The 16,985-nt window shown below is 46.4% G+C and overlaps 1 protein-coding gene across 3 annotated transcripts in view; it reads right to left on the bottom strand.

Moving 5' to 3' along the window:
- Window positions 1–16,985, bottom strand: part of LOC126543839 (uncharacterized) — a 405,430-nt gene that overhangs the window by 27,811 nt on the left and 360,634 nt on the right. The window contains exons 9-10 of one of the 3 annotated variants that reach the window (XR_008608858.2): window positions 4,656–4,745; window positions 1,763–3,266 (exon numbers count right to left, since the gene is read on the bottom strand). The exons of the other annotated variants lie outside the window; for them this stretch is intronic. The gene's annotated coding sequence lies outside the window, so the exon portion shown is untranslated. Of the gene's footprint in view, window positions 1–1,762; window positions 3,267–4,655; window positions 4,746–16,985 lie in introns of those variants that run through there. 3 annotated transcript variants of the gene reach the window in all.

Raw genomic sequence — 16,985 nt, 5'->3', positions numbered from 1 at the left:
CGACACGACCAATCCATTGTGCCGTTTCTCTTACTTTTGTCAGGTACGCGCAGAGCTTGGCGAATAAATGAAGTCACTTATGCGTTCGATGCACGGGAAAATTAAAGTGCACTTGGATAGTATTTCCGGGACGTAGACAAAGCTATCACGTTTTACCGAAACTCACTTTCTACACAGATCGTTGGCGGAATGGAAACGCTACTTCGTTTAACCCGGCTAGCACGTTAACGTAAGCTAACTCTGTTCGATGAGTTTAAACCCGCTGCCTCGAACCTGTGCTGGAGCTTTACAAGCACAAAGAAGTTGTAAGAAGGTCGCCCCTGCGAGTAGGCTGGATGAGAATGGTGATCGCGATGTTTCTGCTGAGATAAATTTCGAGCCTTTTTGATCCCTCATGAGGATCGTTTCCGTGCGGGAGAGTCTATCTCTCTATGAGCCCTTACATTGGCATTTTTAAGGATTAAGAAAGTGAGAAACTAAGGAGGACGCAAGGCGTCAGGCAATAACCCTTCGCGATGCAGCGTTCTCTGGCGACGTTCTCTCCCTGCCTTCAATCGCCAATTGGCTGCGTAGTGTGTTGAATCCGCGGAACAGCACTTTGCTAATGTCTTGTGCTGAATTCCAATGCTAGAGTCGGCGCTGTGCTTTTGTGCGTTTTTTTTTTTTTGGAGCAAGTGCGTTCCAATGACAGAGTGAGAGTTAGAATCGCACGTTCCACTGGGAGATCGAGAGCATATTTCGATCCTAGATCCCTCCTTGTAGCGCTCACAGCTACTCCAATAAGATTGGCGGATTGGACCAGAACTCTGCGTGACGTCTGTACTGAAGTCCGTATGGGTACTTGGATTTCTAATTACTCAACACGCTTTTGTTGCTCATGGCTATCACGGTAATCGTGAATGCCTTGGACGACACGACGCGGCGCTCACTATTGCTTCTGCAGTTCGATACTGACAGCTCCGCCTCGAATATTTAAAACTCTGTTAGGTGCAGCAAACAATGAAAGCGGATGACCACGTGAAGTGGTCATCCGGTAAACTTCGAACGAAAGTCTTCGGTGTTTAGGGTGACTCGTTGAGACTATCGTCGTAGCACTCCAAAAGCTGCGGCAACCTGCGCAAATATTTACAAAGAATCTGCTTTTCTTCTTAACCTGCTGCGCCTTCTTTATTTTTTATATATATTTCGCGTGAGTAGTGTGGCTTGGGTTTCCGACTAGAGCCACCGGGTAAAGTTTTGTTTGCAGTAGTAATTTTAAATAGCATTTGTAAAATGATAAACTTTATTGCTAGTATTTTTTTTTTGCAATCGTTATATATACGCTGTACCATCCTAGTCTCTTAAGAAATTGTAAATGTGCATGCTGATCACGTCGCAGGCACCAAACATGTTCAGCAGAAATAACGCAGAACAATTTTCGATGAGCCATCATTTTCCTTCTCGCTCCAAGAAATAATGCAAAAAAGGGGTAAGGCATGTAGACACGGACACAAGAGAAGTGGACAACACGAACGCTGAAACACGAACTTTCGTAGTCAATTATTAGTCATTATTAACCTCTACCAATCTCTGTTATAACGTTATCTCAATTACAACAATATAACGCCTGCGCTTGTCCTTGTCGCCTTTTTTAGCGTCTCTTGTCACTGCAAGACTTCTTGAAGCTGTCCAGCACATTCGAGGAGTTGATTCTGCGTATGAAAACGCTCAGGTTGCTAAGCAGATAGAACGATGTCAAAAAAAAAAAAAACGTGCATCTTGGTTGATTGCGAACAACTTTATGGAAACATTTAGTCAAAATATGCTCTTCTCAATTCACTTTTGAGCATTGGTAATTCCGTACAGCTAGAAAACGCTGGCAATTATAACAGTTGAGAGCCCAACACTTCGCTGAGTTCGTGTCGATAACATAGAGGGGCATGAAGAACTGATGCTGCTTAGTCGCAACACACTCCATTATTTTCTATAATTTCTCTATACGGTGCGCAGAAGAGAAAGCATAATATTTGTTGCCATCGCCTAAGCTGATTCCAGAGCATAGGGTTTCGTGCTTAGAAGGAAAGTGATCGATCGCGATGGTACATCCTTCAAAAGAAATGCACCAATTTGTTAGTGCTATTTCACCATAAGAACAAAACTATAATCTTATAAGAAAAAAAAACAACAGATTGACTCATGGTAAAGGCAGCAGAAAATTTGAAAGCCACGGGCACTGTTAATTTGCAACAAACACAAAAAGATACACAAAGATTTTTCTTCAGTAGCATATAGACGGCTACGTGATTCATTTTCAGGATCAGAGCTTCAAACAAAAACGGTTGGAAGCATGGTGTTTACGTAAGGTTGGAACAATGCACTATTTATTCATCAGCACTCGCAATGTTGTACTGATTAATGTATAACAACGGAAAAGAGCACGAGTTAAGCCTCGTTCAGAAATAAATCGTGCAAGCAAAACAATGATAAGAACAAGCGAATTGTCGATCAACGCTACTGCTCCTTCGGTTTCCTGTCGGTAAAGCTAGGTCGCTCACAGCTTCATTTTGTCCTCCCAAGAGATTAGCGTCACCGCCTGTTTACCCCGCTGTTTACCTTTGCCTACGACGTCGTCAGAACTGCCGGCTCCACCTGACGCTGTAACAGTCCCGCTGTTATCCGAACTGGATCGTTAAGCAATTAATTATAGCGGTGCGTGGGTACAGCAAGCAGGCGGGTTTAACGAGATCCCATCACTTCCAGGCTATCTGCGTATGCTTCAACAAAAAAGAGACACAAGGCGCGCCGGTGCCAGGAGCTTACCAGATCTCTTAAGCGGATTGGGGAAGAAGCCCTAGAGAAAGCAAGCGCTAAGCCTGGGTCTAACAGCTCCATGCGTCAGGGCATGTCTTCGCAGTGACAGTCGATGGCCGATCGATCACTACGTTGCCAAGTCGCCGTTTCGTATAGAACTGTTGTCGTCTGTAGCGGAGTGCAGTCGCATTGCGAATGACACAAGCTTCGTTCATCATCGTCGAGTGACGGGCAGTCAGCTGCAGGAAAACTACTTCACCTCAATTATACATCAAACGCTTAGACCGCAGAGAAATCAAAGGAATTAGCGTCGACACTTTAAAACCTCCATAGAGGGCGTCCAAAACATGGCTTCCGGGGTATGTTTCCGGTTACACAATCGCTTCCGGCGCATGCCGCTAGCATGAGCATGGCGTTTGAGATTTGTTTCTGTTACCCACTGGGAGCCATCGCTTGGTCGTGGAGGTGGACATCGCCTGTAAGAGAGTCGTTCAGTGTCATGCTTAGCGCCAAAAAGCGACGTTTTGCTTATAAACCGCCATTTATAAATTTTTTCAGGGCGTTTGTATATTCTATCAATCGCTCAGATATTTGTGTTGCGTTATTATATTGGAAAGCTTTTTGTACTACTATGACCCAAACAAGAAAACAGCTGTCCACTCTTACACGCAAATGATTGGCACCATTCAAAGCTACATGCTCTATTCTTTGTTGAGATGCCTAATTCACAGTAAATATAGCTCAGAGAATGTAATGAAAGGAAACAACCGTGGTTCCTGCTCGTTAAAATTCTCTGTGGCCGCTTAACACTGATGAACAATCCTATGGATAAAAGTAATAGTCGCCGTTTATCTTTATCGCCTTTCGAGCCTACATTAGTAGCAGAGTGAAATGAAAGTATTGGTATTGATTCGCACTTAGCACATCCAAAACAGCGAAAAAAATAGAGAGGAGACACAAGCGATAAGTCCTCTCATTTCGTGCCTACCCTTTGCCTTCGTTACCTGCGCTGTAGCAGGTATACATTATGAAGCTGCGATTTGCACGTTTCACCGATCCCCAAGGATGAACATAAAAGAAAATCAACTGGTTGTTCCGACGCGGGTACGTTTTAAAAAGCAAGTAAGCGAACTGCAACGCTCCATAATAGCGTGCAGTTTGGGAAGCCAGTATCTATACTGTAACCAATATAGATAGCCTGACAAAGGATGAATACCTGCATAGTTACCCGCATAGTTACCTTTATCAGAGCACTGTTGAATGTAACGTATATCCCCCATTTTTCAACGAAGCCCTTAGCCTAGCGTGGTCGGCATTTTTCGCATCCGTCCGTGCGCAGAAATTTTCGTCATCAGCGACGGCTCATACCCCCCTAAGCAAGCAAAAATGCAAAGGTTCATCCCCTCGTGCGGTGGCTACACAAACTCAGGAAAGGGAAGCGAACAGTGCAAACACTCATTGTAGTCATGCATGCATCCTGCAGAACAGCATGCGTTTCAATAATTAACAAGCTCAAAGCAAGAATCTATCATCATCAACAATGGCTCATAGCACGGTAAGCAATATACCGATACTTTGGAAGCATGCAAGAAATTCTTTTTTCTTATTATTATATAGAACTACTCGGGTTTTGGCCAATCCCCGAGAGTGGCTATGCGCCCCTTAAGTCTGCAGGTCTCCATCTACGTCTACAACTGCAGAAAATGTAATGGCCTATACTCCCCTAAGGCAGAGGTTACAAGCGAATTGAAGCAAACAGTTAACACATTGATTGAACTCACCCATAGAAGACACAGAACAGCAACCTTTTCAACAAAGTATAATCTCAAAATAAGCATCCGAACCATGAATAGAGCATTGCATACCCCCTTCGGCACTTGTAGTGGTGGTTTTGCAAAAGATTCACTGGACCTCCACTTTAGCAGGGCCAGGATAGCGAGTCATCATTTTTCTGCCTAAAAAATAATAAAGTGAAATAATTCCAAAGTTGTAGTGTGTCCAATATATACTACGTTTTCTCTCAGTACCGATGGTCGTGGAAAAAAATGTACAATTTTTGCATATCCATAGTGCCGATTGCACCCAAATAGTGATACTAGAGCCTCTTTCGAGTGAAACTGCAGCATCTCAGTTCGCAGGCAAGTGTCAATACGAACAATTTGACTGCGTGTTGTTTTACAGAATAAGCGAAAGTTAGATCAATGACGCGAACGAATGAAATTAGTGCACGAAGCAGGCAAACTGTCGATTCGCGACGATACAGAACAGGTGCAAATGTGGGGCTGTTTAAAATACGGGGTGTTTCGCTTAACTTGAGCTTAACCTTAAGAATATGCAAGTGCTATGTAGGGGGACAAAGCCAAGGTAATGTCGTGTGCCTTCGCTAGCGGAGACCCGGATTGTTTTCTTGCATCCCGCCTAGTTAAATAATTAGTCTTAATTAATAATCAACTTCTAAATTCTCGTAATTAGATCAAAAGCGTCAATGAGAAAATTGTAGAGCTTCATGAGAAACTCCCGATACGGCGTTCTGTTGCTCGATACGTGGTGGATAAAAGTGTTTTTGTGAGTGTGAATGACGTCCGCGAATGCATGCAAACGCGCCGCGGTTGCTCAGTGACTATGGTGTTAAGCTGCTGAGCTCAAGGTCGCGGGATCAAATCCCGGCCACGGCAGCCGCATTTCGATGGGGGCGAAATGCGAAAACACTCGTGTACTTGGATTTAGGTGCACGTTAAAGAACCACAGATAGTCGAAATTTCCGGAGTCCTCCACTACAGCGTGCCTCATAATCAAAAAGTGGTTTTGGCACGTACAAACCCATAACTAAAAAAATGCATGCAAAGTTCCTAGAGCGGCCAGTCACGCGGTGAGCAAATGCTGGTGATGACGAGTGGAGGGGGCACATAGCTATGGGGATCTGTGGCTGCCGGTGAATGTGAATGAAAGCCACTATGAACGCGAGATGCGATTGAATGTTCACGAATGTCCATCGACATGAGTAAGAGCGTTAGCAAGTGTCGATGTGTGCGAGTAGACGTTAGTCTGAGTGAGCGAATAGAGGAAAAAAAACATGGGAGAGTCAAAATGACTGAGTGTCCACGTTTTGTGCGGGACCATGGCTCCGTCTTTGACACACAACGGTCACAACCTGCTGCACGCTGAAATTTCGATATCGATATACTATGGCAAGAAATACTACCCTACGTATCGTTTAATTTTCCTGTGGGTAGTTTGGGTTATGCGTGAATATGTGGTGAACTCTAGTTCTTTTGAGAAATGTGTTCTAGGAGGAGAGGGCCGTGAGGAGGAGGGGGCTTACAAGCAACTTTTCGCAGGTTTCTTGTAAATAACGCTATGAGCACGGACCGTGTGCAAAGACAAATTCTAGAGGAAGGAGAGGAGATAACGAAGAACTGTATCAGAAGAGCGTGGTTGAAAATTGCTCTGTCTTTTGCTTTTTTACTGATGGTTGTCAAGTGGGTGTTAAAGTACCTATTTTTGGGCAGCCAACAATGCAAGCTAAATTGTAGCTGACACGTCATGTCTGTATTTGACGACTTGCAAAGAAATTTGTAGCTGTCCTGCAATCGTAAGTTCAAGACATTTCACCGACTATCCTGCAAACGTGAAAGCCTGAATTACGACATACTAGTTACGGAAATTGTCTTTTTGCAACCATATGCTATAGATCTTTGAAGTGTACTTATCTACACTGTCAATCTTATTTCTGCTCCGCCTACACGTGGTGAAGTTTTTTGACAGCAACACTAGCGATCGTGGGATTAACCTGGAATTTGCATGCGCAACAAAGTGTTGCTTTCACACAAGTGTTCTACCGTCACAAAGCGCAGTTATTGAATTCCTACTTGTTTGTAAGAGAAAATAAAGAAAATAAAGGAAATAAAGGAAATAAAGTTGATTTGAACATACATAAAAACTCTAGTTTATTCTTATCAGTACTTGAGGAGTAGAGCGGCGAAATTTGGAGAAAAAAAATAACATATATTCATGAAAACAGGAACGCATTTTGGTTTCCTGTTAAAATACACGAGAAGTTCAGTGGGTCATTTTCATTCTCAGCTAACGCCGCAAGACACAACCAACTCTCCAGAGTTTCCACAGCCCTCAATTTCATCAACTTACGACGCACTCGCAACTTTTCACGTAACGAGACTCGAGGCTTGGCTCTCAAGCATGTTTAATTATGCACCTCAATCCACCTATGTTCAATTGTATCCACTTCCGGCGTTTGCATGCCCGTTTGTTCCCCGTTACACTTCACTGTCTCTTTGCAGCAGCTAATTAAACGCACGTTTGACGGTCGGCTCCAAACCTGTTTACGCATGTCCAAACCTCCAAACTCCAAACTGGACGCCAAACCTGTCCAGCGAGTCAGGAAAAATCAGGCAACCCGTTAGCATTTGCGCCTCTGCAGCCATACATGCATATTCAGTGGCCGAATTCGTCAAGCGTCAACCACAAGTGAGTTCATCAGTACGCCACAGCATTCAATGCGAAGCAAATAAGGTTAAAGAAAGTTCGCGCGACGCCCCATAACTCTGCGCCGCATTTAAACGGCTGCATAACGACCCGCCATGGTTCCTTAGTGGCTACGGTGTTGAGTTGCTAAGCACTAAGTCGCGGGATCGAATCCCGACCACGGCGGCGGCATTTCGATGGGGGGGAAATGCGAAAACACCCGTGTACTTAGGTTCAGGTGCACGTTGAAGAACCCCAGGTGGTCCAAATTTGCGGAATCTCCCACTACGGCAAGGCTAATAATCAGCTCTTGGTTTTGGTACGTAAAACCCTCTAATTTAAACATGACTACATGATGCTACGCACAGAAATAGTAAAACATCATGAAGTCTTCCTCTATTTGGTTTTTCTTATCTATTGTTAATTTCAACATCGCGCTCTATTTCCCTGAAAGTAAAGAGACAAATGCTCTCATGATTCTATGCTGTGTTTGCATTTCGGCACCTTTTCATTACATACGCATGAGCAAGTGGTTGTTGCACAGCTAGCTTGTCTTCCGACAACTTCGGAACACGGTGTCACTTCCAGAAATGCCTCAGTAATTAAACGAAGACGCCTGTCGTTGATGCAAGAAGAAATGGTGGCGAGCGTCTAGTTCAGCATAAGTAAAGTGGAAAGTTGGGCTAGTTGGTGAGTGATCATGATAGCTTGCTGGTGAAGCAGCGCACTGCCACGGACACAGTGAAGACAAACAGCGAGTGTCGTCTTTTCCTGTTTGTCTTCACTGTCTTCACTCAGTGCGCGGCTTCACCAGCAAGGTATGAAGTTCAACATAAATTGGCTAGGTTTACCTATATTAGAATATTCTACGCAGCATTCATCACATATGTGTGAGTGAAGAGATGGGTATATTTTAAGACTTGCATATATATATATATATATATATATATATATATATATATATATATATATATATATATGTACGAGACCATCGTCTCGTACGTGACAGCTGCACAACGCGACAGAAGCGCTACTACAACTTCTAAAGGCAGACGATCTGAGAGACTCTCTATGACGTAGCGCTGAGAAAGCAACACATCAGTGAACCCAGTGCACAAATACGTTTTTTGTGGGTCGTCAGAAATTCGAAAAAGACTTCGCGAATTGGAAGTATGCAGAACGTGTCTTCGAAAGTCACAGTACTGCTTTTTGGCCTTTTGCAGCTCAACGTGCAAGGCCGTAGGGCCAAAATGAGATTTAGTGAAAAAATTGAGCAGCCACTCCACCCTCTCAAGGTGGGTGACCAGTGAAGCTGTAGCACACCGCGAATGGTTAGACAAGGGTACATGTATTTATTTTCATCATTTGGTAATGGTAGTGACGACAGCTTCGTGATTGCTCTGATATACATTGAGTGGTTCGGCTACAACCTTGGACAGGTTCTTGACCGAAGTTAAGTCTATACACGACTGTTGATGACTAGTGGAGTGAATTGTATTGCTATGTTACTTCGAACCAAACTATTCTATCGCAAGCTGAGTGAACCATTTCTTATGTGGTTTTGAAATGTCCACACTGAAGTAGCAACGATAATCACAGGGGTAGTGTTGTCACGGGTAACGCATGCAAAGTGCAGGGTCATAAACTTCTAGATATCACACTTGGGTTTGCCTGGAGATATATACGAAGGGGACATCACAATTTCGTCTTTCATTTCTATGGCAGAGACATCCCACCGTCGCTAGCATTTTCTTCTTAAAGCCAAAAGTGTATGGTTATACATGTATTTTGTCCTTTTCGTATATGGCAACGCCTCCTACTAGTTAGTCAATGTGCTGTTCTCAAACCACTAGAGTACATCCATCGACTCGAAGTCATGCATCTTGATTTCTTTATTTTATTTATTGTCACTTATCATTATTATTACTGTAGGCAGGGTGTTTAAAGCCTTCTTGACCTCCGCTGCGGGTCGGCCCGGTACTGCACTAGCTCCGGGATCGGTACAAACTCACCTTTTTTTATTGCTCACGCGCACACACGTAAAGTACATGGAACGCTTTCCGTATACAGCTTTGCTGTAAAAGGTATTTCGTCTAGCTGCTACAACACTATGCGGAGGGAAAGCTTTTCAAGTTTAAGAACAGGTTCGCAACCGCAGATGTAATCGACGCCATCTGTCATTCCTATCAAGAATGGCTATTCTTTGGCAAATTAAAAACTGAAATCAGGGCCTGGACTTTGGGGAAAGTTCCTTTTTTTATTCATCCTTTAGGGAGTTTTAGGTCTAGGTTCAAGCACGCTGTAAATCCTGCTAAACCAGTTTTCGGTGCTCAGCGTTCAGCATGCAGTGTTCGGCGTTCAGCTTTGTTGACACTACTTTTCCTTTTTTTTTTAGTGTAGAAACTTGAGAGTGCAAGTTCGCATATAGGCATCCATACCTACGGCCCACTAATCAGCATCAAAGCATGAAGTTAAAGCAAGTAAAAGAGAGAGAGAGAGAAAACAAGGGTAGGAAAGGCAGGGAGGTCAACCAGAACAGCATCCGGTTTGCTACCCTACACTGGGGTTGGGGGAAAGGGGAATAGAAAGAGGAAGAAAGGGAGAGGGGAAGCACTGAGTACGTGTGGGAGCGACACCATACACAAGGACACTATAAACGGTCTGTTAAGCCCGTACACTTCAAGTACCGCACTAGTGCACGAATCGCTTTTCGAGCTAGTGACGGGTGTGGCCACGGTCCGAGTATCTTTGACTCGGTGAAACATCTCGAGTCCAGTCTGCGTAAAGTTGCCCGCAGAGAGAGGCGTTGAACATCGTAGCGAGGGCAGGTACACAATAGGTGCTCGATGGTCTCCTCGCACCCACAGGAGTCGCACATCGGGCTCTCGGCCATTCCCATACGGTAGGAGTATGCGTTCGTGAACGCCACTCCCAGCCACAAGCGACACAACAAGGTTGCTTCGCCGCGGGGAAGGCTAGATGGCAGTTGTAGCCGTAGCGTGGGGTCCAGTTTACGTAATCTGCAATTTAGGCCACTTGAAATCCAGAGATCTTGGGACTTCTTACGCGCAAGTTGGCGAAGTTCTCTGGCAGCGTCCGACCTCGCCAAAGGTGTTGGACGCGTCTTGGTATCTTCGTGGGCACACCGGGCAGCCTTGTCAGCTAGGTTGTTGCCGACGATGCCACAGTGAGCAGGAATCCACTGAAATATAATGTGGTGTCCACTTTCCAGAGCATGGTGGTGCAGTTCCCTGATTTCAGATGTCATTTGTTCGTAAGTTCTGGGACGTAATGCGGACTTGATGCTGTGAAGGGCTGCCTTTGAGTCACAAAATACGACCCATTTCTCTGTAGGCTCTTCGGTGATGTACATCATAGCGGCATGGAGAGCTGCAAGTTCTGCCGATGTAGATGTAGTCGTGAGCGACAATTTGAATTTAACTGTAACGTTCTTTGCTGGAACGACGAATGCGGCAGTTGAGCTGGTAGGTGAGGTGGAACCATCGGTATATATATGTATGCGGTCATGATACGTCTGGTGCAGTAATATGAGTGTAAGTTGCTTCAGAGCCGGCGATGGATGATTGGACTTTTTTGTAATTCCAGGAATAGCAAAATTCACTTGAGGCTGTCGCAGGCACCACAGGGGAGAGGAAGGCTTCGCCGCCGGTGTAAATGATGCCGGTATGTACTCATGATGAGCGCTAATAACTCGTGAAAAGGTCGCTTGAGGTCTCTCGGCTGGTAGGGAGGCCAAATGATGGTCGGGTATCCTTGACAGATGGCGAATGTGCGCTCTGAGAGAGTCGACAGCTACATGTGTCTGGATTGTATGGTCTCCTGCGATGGCGATTGTCGCTGCTGTTGAGGTGCACCTAGGCAGCCCTAAACACGTGCGTAGGGCTTGACCTTGTATGCTCTCCAAGGCGCGAAAGTTCGTCTTGCATGCATTTGACAATACTGGTAGGCTGTAACGAAGGAGTCCGAGAAACAAAACCCTGTACAGCTGCAACATAGAATGGACTGGTGTACCCCAGTTTTTCCCGCATAGAAATCGGAAGACCTGAGCAATGGCGACTAGCTTCTTCTTCAGACAGACGCAGTGAGGGCTCCATGAGAGGTTGCGGTCAATGATGACGCCCAGAAAGCGATGCGTCTTAACATAGAGTACAGCTTGACCATTGATCGTAACAGGATACGATGACATTTGTTTCTGCGTAAAACCAAGTAATGCGCACTTTTCAGTAGACACACTGAGGCCTTGCTCTCGGAGATAAGAAGCCGTCATGGTTGCCGCCCGCTGAAGCCTGGCTCTTAGCTGAGGGCGAGTCACCGCAGAGGCCCAGATGCAAATGTCGTCGGCGTATATTGAGACATGTACTGTCTGCGGTAGGTAATCCGCTAGTCCTACCAGGACGAGGTTGAACAAAATAGGGCTCAACACTCCACCCTGCGGAACACCACGGCATATGGAATGGTCTGAAGTTGGGCCGTCTTCGGTCTGTAAGAAAAAACGCCTCTCAGTCAAATAGTCCCGAATCCATTGATACATCCGGCCACCAACTCCAACAGCCTCAAGTGAGTTTAGTATGGCCTCGTGGGCGACGTTGTCGTATGCTCCTTTTATATCCAGAAAAAGTGCCGCAGATAGGCGCTTGAGGCTTTTTTGATTTTGGACCCATGTTACGATGTCAATGACGTTGTCGATGGACGTGCGACCTCGACGAAAACCTGTCATGGCGTCCGGATAGATGTTGAATCGTTCTAGGTACCATTCCAATCGAGCAAGAATCATTCTTTCCATCACTTTGCCGACGCAGCTCGAAAGCGCAATCGGACGATATGATGAGATCTCAAGCGGAGACTTTCCAGGTTTCAGAATGGGGATCAAGCGGCTCAATTTCCATTGTTTAGGAACGGCGCCGTTCTGCCAAGATTCATTGTAGTAGTTGAGCAGCTCATCACGTGCGTCATGTCCAAGGTGGCATAGGGCAGCATACGTGATGCCATCAGGTCCTGGTGACGAAGAACGCCGGCAGGTCGCCAACGCAGCATCGAGTTCTTCGAGTGAAAATAGCACGTTCATTTCTGGTACACGTGCCTCAGGGATGTCATTCAATGCTACGTCAGTAATGATGGCCACGGACCCAGCAACCCGTGCACAGAACTCTTCAGCCACTTGAAGTTCCGAGCGGAGTTGGTAGAGGGCCAGAGCAGCGAAGGGCTTCCTTTGATGCGGAGATGAGCGAAGACCCCTAACCGTTCTCCATATGTGCGAAAGCGACTTGCGGGGATCAAGCGACTGACAGAATGCTTTCCATCTCTTATCTTCCAATTTATCCATGCGACGCTGGACTTTCTTTTGTATGCGTCGTGAAGCCCTCAGATCCAAGACGGACTTCGTGCGCCGATACCTCCTCTCCGCTTGTCGGCGTGCTGCACGCAGCCTCTCCAGTTCCATGTCCAAGTCTGTTCGCCTTGTTGACCTTGGAAGCGAGCAGATGGATGTTTTCAATGCTTCTGCGATTGCTTCTTCGATAGTGTGTGAGAGGCCTTCCTGACATGTGTCATCCATATCCTTCTGAAATTTTGACCAATCAACTGTACGCAAGGCAGTAGAGGAGCGTTGCTCAACTCCTCTAATCTTTATGTATGTTGGAATATGGTCGCTTCCATGTGTTTCTATGTCTGTAAACCATTGGACGCTCGAGGCAAAGCGCCTTGACACCAAAGTTAAATCCAAGCAGCTACTGTAGGTCGTGCCTCGCAGAAATGTAGGGCTGCCGTCATTCACGCAGCACAAATCATGGTCGGCAGCAAAGGAGGCAAGGCTCCTGCCTTTGGAGTCAATTTTAGTGCTTCCCCATAGCTGGTGATGCGCGTTGAAATCACCTGTGATAACCCAGGGGCCATTGTTCATTTGTAATATTTTCTTTAGTCGTTCACCGTCAAAGTGACCCGCTGGGGATATGTAGGCTCCAATTAGTGTAAATGACACATTCTTCTTTTGGACATTTACGCAGACATATTGGTTGTCGTCATGAGGCTCTATCGCATTAGCGACATATGTTAAGTCCGTGCGGATGTAGATTATCACTTTCGTGCTCGCACCGCATGTGGACGAGACGAAAGATTCATAACCGGACAGTCTGAGTGGAGTTGATGTATTTGGTTCGCAAATGACCAGTATGGGGAAGCGATGTGTGAAAATGAATTGGCGAAAGTCTGATATACGGGTCCTTAGACCCCTGGCATTCCATTGAAAGATCGACGCACTTTTAAGTTCAGTGCGGAAGGGGACTATTGATCGAGCCATGATGCTTAAACGATGCTAGCAAGCACTGGATTTAGTGCATCCAGTATTTGCAGAGCGCTTCGAGCTGCTGGTGTTTGCAGCTTGTTCAGTATAATGCGCATTGTATTAATTAGCGATTGCAGCATATCAGCCACCTGCCTGTCGTGGTCGCACAAATCGCCGACAGTAGACGTCGGGGGTTGTCCAGCGAAAGCTTGCTGTGTGTCTGTTGGTGAATGTTGTCGTTTCGGTAGAGCCGGCCAAGATTCGGCAGACATGGTCTTCTCAGTGGACTTGCTCTTCGCGGTCCTGTCCACATTGTCTGGCCTGGGCGGTGGAGGAGGAGGTGGTGTTGTAGGAAGTGGCATGCGCCTTCCTTGAGGAGCCTTCCTTGAGGAGCGCCGGCGACGTGAACGTCGCTTCCTGATTTTTTCGGCGGCTTCGCGATGAGATGAATGATCTCTCGCCATCTCTTTCAAGATGGCCATTTCCTTTTTAATATGTGGGCATTTCTTCGATGAAGCTTCATGTGATCCTCCGCAGTAGGAACACTTCACTACAGTCGCGCCACATTTATCTGCAGCGTGGGGCTCTCCGCAGCGGGGGCATGCTGCCTGATTTTCGCAGACGCTGCTCACGTGTCCCAGTTTCATGCATTTGCGGCACTGAAGAGGTTTCGCAATGAAAGGCCGCACTGCATGTCTGAAGTGTCCCACCTTAACATGCGAGGGTATATATTTACCCTTGAATGCTATTTTCACGCAGCGTGAACTGCCTAGCCGCTTAACATCAACGATGACCTCATCATTGGCTGGCTTGATAAGAATCGGCAAGTCGTTATTAAGGATAGCAACGTCTACGTCGTAGATAACACCGGTGACTACGTCAGATCCCAGAGGGATGTAAGAGCGCACCTGAATGCCATCGAGGTCCGTTACGCTGCGTAGAGTGGTCAAAGCAGCCGCATGCTGGACATCAACCGCCAGAAGATTTTTTCGGGTGTTCATTCGAATGTCCGATATTTCGTTTGGCACCAGGGCTTCCAGTGACATCGACACAGATTGCCTGTTAAGTAGCCTCATGTTGACGTTGGGAAGCAGGGGCACAAATATGATGGTATTGGCGTCCGGCCTCTGCGGCTGTCTCACTGTTTGCGTGCTTGACGATGAGGACGTCCTGGTGTTCCTTCTCTTCGCTCTGCGGCTCTGCACAAGCTGGAAGTCGTCATCGGAAGTGTCCTCACTGCTGAGAGAGTAGACATGGGTGTCCTCGCTGTCGGTGTCGCTCTGCTGACCGATCCGCTTCCTGGAGGCGGCCGCCGCTGACGCCGCCATCGCCGGCAGACGTGCGGGGTCGTCCACTTCCATTACGACCGAGCAGGGAGCGAAGACCAGCGGATGAACGTAGGTTTTCACAGAAATAAGGCGGAGCTAGAAAGAACAGCGCTGTATCAAAAGACACTTCGTCGTCTTCCCCAAGTAAAAGAACTTCAAGAAAAGTCAGCGCATAGCTTGCCGGGTGGACATCAGCGACAAAATTTTGCAGACAGTGTCTCCTTCCACCTCACAGCTGTTTATTACCACAGCCTTGTACAATGTGGAATGGAGCTGTGTTGTAGTCCATAATCTGCAACGAACTTATAGCGCAAGAAAATGCCCAGAAACTAATGTTAGTGTACAGCACTGCAGCTGCAGCCTCCAAATATGGTTCATACCTATGAGAGGGCTCTACTGCAGTTACTAAAATATCACCCTCTGAAAGAAAAGAAAACAAATAAAGAAAGGAAGAAATGGCGGATCTCACGCGTATTCGGAAATCGCTTACAAACGAAGCTTCCTCTGTTGTTTACATAAATGTCATCACTTCAAGCTCTTCACATTTATGTGGCAAAACGATCCTCGCTCAAGGCACGCTATGATCCTATTTTGTTCACATTATAGAGGCTCGGCTGCTTCTGTGGCCAACTTTTTCTTCACATCTGTATGGATGATTTCTTGAATCTTTTCACACAAAGGACGCATAATAGAAACAAAGCTGAAACATAAGGTGCCGCAATGAACGCAGATACAAAGCTGCAGCGAATTGCGACACGAGGTATTTCAACGCAGAAGCATAATCGCCCCAAAAGAGTGCTAATTTCATATCAGGGTGCTTTTAATCGCACTTCATTGCATGCGCGCTACCCCATGCCCCGACATAGAGAAAGTCCTCAACCCTCCATCACAGACGGTCGCTTAGTCAGACGTCCTTGAGAAATCGCAGTAGCGCCTTTGAGGCCATGGGCAGTTGTGATATGCGACACCATAATCATGCCCAACGAGCAAGGTCTTCTATCTTGCTGGTTCGCAACATTGCGGAGGTCCGGCCTTTAATAGCACATATATTCCACAGTTCCTTTGCCCTCACAAACATTATGTAGGCGTTATCAGTTATTCCAAGCATGAATGAGCATCCAATGCATTGGCGAATGGAGCGCCCAAGTGTAAGCTACGCATTACCGCCTCTTCATTTCAGGCACGACCAGCTAACCGGCGCAGTTGCAAAGAAAGCGTTGATGAGGCAGACTAGCATTGTTTTGACATACTGCTGAACACGGCAACGTAGCTTCAGACGTGACCTCCAGAAGTGAACTTTAACTTTGACTTCAAATAATATGCCCTATATTTCTGTAGAACAAGACACCAGACAGTCTCTGAGATGCAATACACTGTGTAACGTGGCAGAGTAAAGAACTGTGAGCAAGTGTTATCACCCTTAAGAAGGAAATCACGCCCTACTGAACGCAAATTTTTGTCTGATATACTTCGTTGGGCTGTCGGCTTCTCACATATGTTCCTACTTATTCACACATATGTTCCGGAAATCCAGTAGGCCCTAGCGGAACTAGCGTCCAAGATCCGAAGGATGTACGCTCTGCGCGGACAATCAATTCATACCAGAAATATCACCTATACAAATTATTCCTGTACTGTCTATAGATCTGACAATAAATGCATGCCGAATATCATCAGGCCGAACAGAGAAATAGGTCTCGCGGAGGCAGCATAAAAACTTAGTGACAACGCAACGACATCCTGTCTCGAAGGTACTCCGCCGCATCAAAGGTCTGCCCTGTTTGATATGCACCTATTTCGAAACAACCCTGTCCTTTTTGGGGGGGAGGCGGAAGGGGTGGGCACAGCACTGAAGCACGAACAGCGCTGACCCCCATTCTCTGCTTGCCGTTGTCGGTTTCCTAACGTCGTTCGTGGACGCCATTTCTCAAGATGTAGCGGGATGTTGCCACACCGCGGCGAGGGAGAGTTCCGTCACTGACCCTTCGCCATGGCAACCTTTTCTTTCCGCCTCCTCACTTCGCGCACACGTCTTGCGCTCCCCCTCGCGCCCCGCATCGACAACACGGCGCCGTCTCTCTCGT

The sequence above is a fragment of the Dermacentor andersoni genome, chromosome 10 (genome assembly GCF_023375885.2).
Source record: "Dermacentor andersoni chromosome 10, qqDerAnde1_hic_scaffold, whole genome shotgun sequence".
In the NCBI taxonomy this organism is placed as follows: Eukaryota; Metazoa; Arthropoda; class Arachnida; order Ixodida; family Ixodidae; genus Dermacentor; species Dermacentor andersoni.
Note: the sequence above shows the minus strand (reverse complement) of the source record. Positions and strands in the feature narration are given on the sequence as shown.